The sequence below is a fragment of the Aptenodytes patagonicus genome, chromosome 11 (genome assembly GCF_965638725.1).
Source record: "Aptenodytes patagonicus chromosome 11, bAptPat1.pri.cur, whole genome shotgun sequence".
NCBI classification, from domain to species: domain Eukaryota; kingdom Metazoa; phylum Chordata; class Aves; order Sphenisciformes; family Spheniscidae; genus Aptenodytes; species Aptenodytes patagonicus.
Window position 1 is genome coordinate 23,344,145 of NC_134959.1, and position 8,693 is coordinate 23,352,837.

An 8,693-nucleotide genomic window follows, 5' to 3' on the forward strand; every position below is an offset into this window, starting at 1 on the left:
GTAGTCTTATGGGGAACAAATAATATATATGCGGTAGTTCCAGGTCTCTTTCGGTGTGCCTGGGGATCAGCCGTGCAGGGGGCGAGCTACTCCCTTTGGCATCCCGCTGCCCTCCCGACAGTTGCTTGTGAGGTGCAGGCAGCTGCCTGCCCCTGCCTGTTGGAAGACCCCCCCCCTCAGTGCTGAGCCCACCGCGCAGTTGCGGGTGACCAGTGCCCTCCGTGAGCTTGAGCTCTTCCTCAGACACCTGTATCTCACCCAGCGGCAAGCGCAGGCAGGGGCTGCCTTGTCACGGGCAAAGTACGATCCCAAACCAAGGAATACTCCAGGAATATCTGGAGTAGGGTACCTGCAGAGGGTATTCCAAGGATAGCTGGAATATCAATCCCACCTGCTCATCCCCCTTACTGACGGGCTCTTTCGGATGCACGTGGCCCCAGCGTAACAACGGGGCCAGCACAGATCCTATAGGGATGCTAGAGAGGTCTAAGCCTCCTGGTCCCTTCCCATGCTTGCTCCGTAGCTGGCCTTACCCCGTCTTGATCTGGCAGCAGTGATGGAAGAAGGGTGAGTAAGAAGAAAGCAGGGGAGACCGACGGCAGGAGGCACAAGCCCTCTGCCTTCGCCTGTCTAAAGAGGAAGCTGCTCATCTCCTTTAGGAGACACATTGTTATTGCTGCTGATGGGGTTAAATCCCACTATTACCTGCTGGTGCTCTCCAGCCCTGGTACCATGGAGAGGAGGTGCCCACCCCGGCTGGCACCACACTCACAGCGTGCTTGTCACACACCCTTGCCGAGCACAGGGTCCTCTCCCTCAGACCCACACTGTGAACAAAGGGTCCCTGGTGTAGGACCCACGATCTCCATCACACCACCTCCTCCGGGAACCCACTGTGCCTTGCAGCCCACCCGCTCTGCCTTCCTGCCTGACATCCCTGCTGTAGGCATTCCCCAAGGTTTGCTCCTCTAATTGCCAGCTATGGATGTCCCATGGCAGACTGCTACCCCCGCTAAACCAGCCCTTCCCAGTGGCATTTGAGGAGCCTCCTGTGCTCTGGGTCTGCAGTCAGCAGACTCCCCTGGGGAGAAGACCCTGACCCCAAACTGCTGTTTGCCCACTGCAGAGTGACTCAAACTTCAGCCTGGAGCTTTGCAGAGCTGCTCTGTTGAGACTGAGATGGAGGAACCAGATCTTTCTCCTTCACTACCAGCTGGGCAAGGCTGGACAGGAGCAAAGCCCATGGCTGCACTAAGGGAGACCGTCACTCAGCTCTGAGCAGGTTGCTGTTCCCCTGCTGGAAATACCATCAGGATTAAGAGTACTTTGAGAAGCACCTGGAGAAGCCATAGTGGGACTGCCTGAGTTCAGTTGGCAACACAGCCCAGCTGCTACAGGCCACATGAGAGCTGGTCCCAGGGGACGCGCATGTGGCTGCATAAAGCACTGATTGCATGCCCACAGCTGGAGCTGCATCTTGGGGCTATTGCTCTGCCCCAGTGAGTGCTGAGCTAACCCAGCTGCTTCTCTGCCTGCCTGATCTGGAGGAGCGAACTGCAGGCAGGTGAGAGCTTTCCTTCTCTCTGGAGAGACTCTGCCATGGGAGAATGGTTTGCAGGATCTGCTGGGATCTGCTGGGCGCAGGCTCTGCAAGTGCTGGCTGTAAGTGTGGGGTTTGCAAGGGGCTGGGGCGGCTGGATGGGGGCTTGGCAGGGTTTGCGCCCAGGGGGAATAGCAATCCTGGGGGTCAGAGCTCATGGAGCAGAGTGAAGGAGGTGCTGCAGTCCCTGGCTGCCACCTCAGGTAGGACCTGGGTGCTGGCCCTGGCTCGGCAAACTGTGGGGCAGAGACTGCAGCCAGTGGTCAGAGGGGGGTCTGTGGTTAGAGCTGGCAGCCCTCCCTCCTAGCAGGGCATAGTTGGATTTAGGTTGCTTTTGGGAAGAGAAGGGATGGGTCTCCAGCTCAGAAGCTGTCCCAGCCATTGTCCGGTAACGGTTGGTGCTTAGTACCTACTTGGGGCGTCACCTGAGGGCTTTATCTTCTTCTCTTGGTGTGGGCTGGGCAGGTATCTCATGGGTCCTGGTTGCACAGATGTGAGCTGGGCACAGAGGAGAGGGGGGCTCCTGGTGTTGCAGAGGCACGAAGCGGGTGTGGTGTGGTGTGCCTGTCTGTCATCGCAACCCTTGCTCTGTCAAGCAGACCTGGAAAGAGGAGCAGGCCCTGGCAGCTGTGACTGAGGATGGCATTTGCAGTAGCTGTGAGACCCTGTGCTCCATGGCTCCTGTGTCTGTGGGAGAGGGGCTGGGGCGGCAGCTGCCGGGCTGGGGCAGGAAGGGCGTAGGTGCCCACTGGCATGGCTAGCCCGGAGGCGAGCATGCTGTCTCAGAGAGTACAGTAAACATGTGCTGCGGGGACTAAATAGCACGCAACATATCACTGCCAGCAGGGAAGGTAAACAGATGACTGTCTTATGCCATTAAATATGTGGGATCTGGAGAGAGACGGGTCAGTTCTAGGCTGCTCTTCAGAGAAAGCTAATCTGTCCTTCTCTAGCCAGAGACGGTGGTGAGTTTTGAAGCAGCAGTCCTGAAACCACAGGTGGATTTCTAAGCCAAGAGCACTTTGTCCTCAGGAAAGGGAGGCAGTGCCTGAACTCCAGGAGGCAAACAAGCAGCTCCTCTTAAAGGATTTTTAAGCTCTTCTAACTGGGTCTGCATCCACAGAGGCATGCCCCTGCCAGGCTCTGCATCCTACAGGTTTCTGTTCCACGCTCTCGGGGGGGGGGGGGGTTGGGGTGTCCAGGGTGGTTGTGTCCTGCCAACCAGTGCACCTGCCTAGTGGTCAGAGCACCAGGATGCTGAGACCCAGCACCCAAGCAAGGGAGCCCACCACAGTGGGGAAACATCTTGGTGGGTGGGTGTGTTGTAGAGAAAATGTGCCTATTGGGAAGGTGCCTGATTGGAGCAGGAGGCCTGGTTTCCATCCAAGTCTTGCTCCTACCTGCACCGGGTGCATTCATGACTTTCACATAAGGAGAAGTCTCTGGAGGATGCTGTTGTAGAGGCAGCGTGCAGCATGGCCACTTGACAAGGCCTGGGGGGGGGGGCACCTGCTTCCCCCCACAAGAACAGCTCAAAGTTAAAGGAGCCCAAAGCTGCTTAGCTTGAGACAGGTGTCTTGGGTGTATGCAGAAGCAGGACTTTGTCCTGTGTGCTCTGGCAGTGATTGATGCTAGCGCTGGGCTGTTTCTGAGCTGGGACCCTGACCCCTGCACCTGGGGATGCCTGGAGCAGGCATTAGACTAGCAAGTGCTCTGCATGTATTGAGTCCAACTGGCTTGTCTGGGAAGACACTGTGTGTCATTGAGGCGTGCTTTCCTATCTGTGCAGAGAGGCTTTAAGGCTGGTATTCCCCTGCTTGGATTGCTTCCCTGTGGGACTGCACACTGTGAGCTTGAACATGTGCTGCAGCAGGCCTTACATGCGTGGGGTTTTTTTCTATTTTTTCTTTTTTATCCCCCCCCCCCCCCCCCATGGCACACATGGGTATTTGAGAGCCCGAAGTGGGACCTTCCTGACTTGTGTACCTATAAAACATCTCCTGTAAAGCCTCCTGATGGTTAACTGCACACCAGGTTTGCACGTGGCACTGAACAATGTCTTGAAGTGTAGCTGGAGACCTAGTAATTGAGTTGCTCCTGTTCCTTCAAATGGTGAGCGTGACCAGCTGTTGTTATGTAGTCTCTCCTCCAGTCCTTCTGGGAAATCACACCACGATTATATTTCTGGCTTAAGAAATTTTTTCCCTAATCAGACTGGGCCTCACAAAGAGGTTGCCACTTAGTGGTAATTACTTGCTTTAGAAGCTGAATGTCTCCTGAGGATTGCAAATAGGGGATTATCAAATTAATTAGTTAAACCAAGATGTGCTTTTGTGAAGCCGAGGCCTGCTTTGCTTGTGATCTGAAATAAAGGTTTAAATATTATTAAACTGCATACAACCCGCTCTTGTCTCCCTAATGGGGAGAGAACTAGTTCTTTCCTGAAACGTTGTTGGTAAAAAGGGCTGCTTGTCGCTCTACTTGCTGCAGCACTTTTTGCTTTTATTTGACAAAACCTGTTTCAAGCATACATCTATTGCTGGTCTTAAGGCACCTGCTTGTGCTGAGTGGGGTCTAACGCTGCTTCTTGGTGACTTCCCATGTTTTTATAGGCTGCCAAGTGGAAGGGGAATGGGGCTCACAGTGGGTAGCTTGGTGGGATTGTGATGTACCTTTCTTGAACCTGTACTTTCAGGGCACAGCTTAATCCATGGGACATCGGCATAGCCACGTGCATGGACACGGGAGCTGGCAGAGAACCCCAGTCTGGTGATGAGGAGATGCCTGGAAGTAGATTCAGAGGCATCCACTGATCAGTGGGTTAGCAGGGGCCGTAGGTCCTGGAGTACTGCTCTGCCACAGCCTGCTCCCAGGCTCTCCTTTCCCTTGGAAGCCCCTATGGACATGGGAAGTTTCCCCATGCTGCGCTGAGGACTTCACCAGTGATTATGCTAAGCTAACATGGAGTGCATGGGGGTGTTTTCCTAAGAGCTGTTGGCTGCTGTAGTGCAATCGTCTAGCTAGCATGCATATTGCACAACTTCCCCTAGGTCAGAAGATGTCCTTATCTGGCATCTAAAACATCTGTCCTGTGTTTCTTCCAGCACAGCTGAGTCCTATTTGTAAAAACATTGAGCTTTCCCTGATTTGCACTGAAAATGCAAATGATTTCCCTTATTTTCCCTGAAAATAAGCAGAACTATGCTCGCGGTGACTCAAAGGCAGAGGTCCCTTGCCTGCCTCCTACCTCTGCCTGTGCTCGAGCTTGTGGTACTGCTTCAGCAGGCACTTGAGAAATACTGCAGCTCCAGAAACCAGATCCAACAAAGGGGAAGGAGGCAGGCGGAGAAAGAGATGTGGGTCTGAAGTTATGACCCCTGAAGTTTCAGAACAGTTGGTGTACTGACCCCTCTCCCACCTCATCCTCTTACAACTCTGGGGAGGCCCCACAGCCTTCCAAGTTTGGCTCCCCATCCTTCCTGATGTCGGTGTTTGCTGCCTTTTGCCATATTTCACCTCTGGGACAGGTTGTGCTTAGCAGTACTCAGCTGCTGCCGCAGGCGGGTACCAAAGCAGTTCCCTGAGGGTAAAACTGCCCATCGGTCCATGCAAAGGACCTGGGTCTGCTGGATGGGAAGCTGGAGGCACCCCGATCTCTGCCAGCAGAGCTGGATGACGGCAGCCTTTTGCGCTGGCTTCAGCAATTAAATCAACCCTGAGGAAAGCGCAGGCCTCGCTTAAGAGCGAGGAGCTGCTCCTGCAAGGAGACAGTGCGAGACTGTGTCGGGGAACAAGCGTGGCATTGTTGTCAGCCTCAGTCAAGAGGGGCTTTTTAACACCCACTGAAGTGCTGGCTACAGCTGTCTCCCATGTGCTTGTGCGGGAAATGGATCTACAATGCAGGAGAGGAGGGAAAGGCCACTTTGTGACTTAAAAAAAAAAAAAAAAAAAAAGCTATATTAGGATCCATCCATGAGTAAACAGCAGTGTGATGTTCCCCTTAGCGCAGTGCCACGGCACAGGAAATCACGTCACTGCCTCCGACTGGGATGGGGGTGAGCTGAACTCGGGCCCTTCAGCCTGGAAATCCTTGATGGGGGAATGCGCTCCCGAGCTTTGAGCACAGCGTAGAAAAGGGAGGAGGCGCAAGGTTGGGCTCTAAGCTGCTCTTGTGTTAGATGACCCATTCCCCCTCTGCTTCTATAAATGTCTACCTACAGCTGTCGACTTTCCTGCGTTGTCCTGTATGGTGTTGGCTCGGGAGCTTGCGGAGAGCTTTCAGTTGTCATCTCCACAACCGACCTGGCTGCTGCACTGCAAAAAGCATGTGCTAATGGTTATATAGTTTGAGTAGGACCTGGATAGCAAATGTTAGCTGTGTGGTCCGGGATGCGTCTGGCTCTGTCCCTGGTCACAGAGGTGGAAAATGGGATAGGAACCAGATATGGGCTCCGTGTGCTTACATGGTGCCCTCCTCATCTGTTTATGGGGATGCTGCAAACTCCTACACCAGCCCCTGAAAAGTGCTGCTTTTCTCTTCCTGGCCCTCAAAGATCTGGAATTAGGTGACTTGACAGTGTCTCACCTGCTAGCTCAGAACTAAAGGAGAAGGCAACCTTGTGCTCCCAGGCCTGTGCAAGCCACCTGAAGAGGTGAGGAAAGCCGAAAGCTACTCTCATCTTGGAGCTGCTGCCAGAGGTCTGGGTGCAGGAGACCTGACCAGTTCAGTAACAGCATGGGAGCAGGTTCTCTGCTCCATCCCCTTCGTCCCCATGGGCTCTCAGGGTGCCCCAGCCCCTCCTGGGTTGCCCTTCGTGCCCGGGGAGCACACGTTTCTGTTTCAAAAGGTGAGGTAGCTCCTGGCTTGTGCAGTAGCCCTCCTGCAGGAGCCTGTGTGGCCCCTTTCAGCCCCGCAACAGGCTTTCAAACGAGCTGTATACAAATGGTTGGGGCTTTGGCCTGCTGCTGGAGTAGCCCTGAAGAGCCCAGTCTTGGTACCCAGGCTGCTGGCAGCCAGAGTGCTTGGAGGCTTCAGATCTCTGCTCAGAGGCTGGTCCCCTGCAGACCCTAGGGTAATTGCAGAGACCTGTATGCTGGATGAAAATAGCCATGTGCAAGGGGCTGGGTTAGCCCCGGGCAGCCGTGGCCTCCTGAAAGGAAACCCGCATATATTACTGCAGTTGAAGAAACAGCAAGGAAATTTCCGTAAAACATCTGGGCATCAGAGGCATGGTGGATCTCTTCTACCTCCTTTTACTCTGCGGTGAGGGCTGTGCCTCTGACAGAAATAGCTCAGCACCTCTGATAGCGTGAGGTTTGTCACAGCCATGCACGTGCTGGAGGGACACTGCTGTCTGTGCTCCCTTTCTCGGAGGGGGGGGTCAGTCCCTAGGGAGACTCCCAGCACCCGCAGGAGGACGTTGCAAAGGTGTAGCCACGTTTGTGGACTGGGTGATGTGTTTGGGGAACGGATGAAGGGCAAAGCTACTTTGCAAATGTAGCCTTGTGCAGACTGTGAAATCTGTGGTCAGTGGCTCTGCTGGGGAAGTAGCCAGGCTCCTCATCCTCCTGCTATGAATACAAGGGGGGAAAGAAAGGCTCTCCTGCATCCACAGACAAGATCACAAATTCGTCTAGTCATTGTGGTCCACAACAACTAGTAGTGCCTGTGCTGGGTTGTTAATACCCTTTGCATTGGCAGGGATGCTCTCCTTCACCCAGCTTGGGATTATCAACTGATTCTCACCTGACGTAGGCTGGAGGTTCTCACTGCTATGGTGGACTGCAGGCAGTGCCCTGCCGCTGTAGGGAGAAGGCGACTAGCTGTCAGCGGTCATGGGGAAGCCTCTGCAAGCAAGGACTGTTTGGAAGACAAGCGCTGAACAGTGAGGCAGCTGCTCAGCTCTGGTCCGCTGTCAGTGTCGCACCTCCTTTTAGGAGGACATCTCTTTCCACTTAAGGAAAACAAACTGCATCCCTGCAAGGGATTGTCATCCATCCTTGCTGCCTGTAGGAAACTCAACAGCACATCAAGCAGCTGGTGTATTGAATGGTTGGCTTTGGGACTGCTCGAAGCCTTGTTTGCTGGTTATGTCTGAAAACATGCCATGAGGCCATCATGTGCAGTGGGTTTTAGGGCCAACTGTTGGCAGTCCTCCCTGGGAGAGGAGTATCTGAAGGTGTTCCTGAGCTGGACCAGCCCATGTGGGCTCTGCTGCTGGCCCTGTGGAGCAGGGCTTGGGAAGGTTGTGGGGGCCTGCCCCTTGAGCCAAGGCAGCAGAGGTGTTTGGCAGCAGTTGCTCCAGCTTCAGCAGGCAAGTACCCTGTGCTCCTCTACTGAGCCTCTCCATGCGGGGGACGTCTTCCCTCCTGCTGTAGGTCCTCACGTCCTGCCTGAGTCACCCTTCCTCTTGGGATGGGTTGGTTTGTGTGACCTCTCCCAGAAACGGGGACAGCCACATACCAGCATTGTGCCCTCCTTGATGGAGGGTCAGTCCCCACCAACGCTGCTGAGACCACGCGCTGCTCGGCCAAGGCTGGGGAGGCAGCTCCCAGTCCAAAGACCTTCTGCCAGGCCCTGCACCTCATGTCCAGGGCTCTGGGGCTTCGCCTGTGTGTCACTTCCCACCCCGCTTCCCGTTACACAAAGCCTTTGTGTGTCAGCAGATCCTGGGATGCCCTGCGGCACCTGCCTCTCCCCTCCCTCTCCGCCTCTGTGGCTCTGCCCTTTCCCGTTGTCACTTCTGTAGGCTGCTGCCTGCCTGTTCGGTGACCTTCCCCACTGCTCCCACTGCTCGGGCAGTATTTTGGCCCCTGGCCATATTAAACAATTAATGGAGGGGTGGAGAAACTGGCCATGTTAAATTACTTCCTCCTTTGGGAGGGGGTGAGGTCTCCACATCTCTTGCCTGATACCAATGCAGTTTGTTGCTGTTGCCTGAAGCGGTCACTGCCTCTCTGTTTTCCTTCTAGAAGTTAGAAAAACAGTATTTCAGAGCACTCTTTTTGTATTTCTCGGCACTTTGCTTAACCTGCAGCGCTGCCTCACAATCTTGCAGAGTGGAGAAACTTCTCTGGACTTAAAGAAAACCAA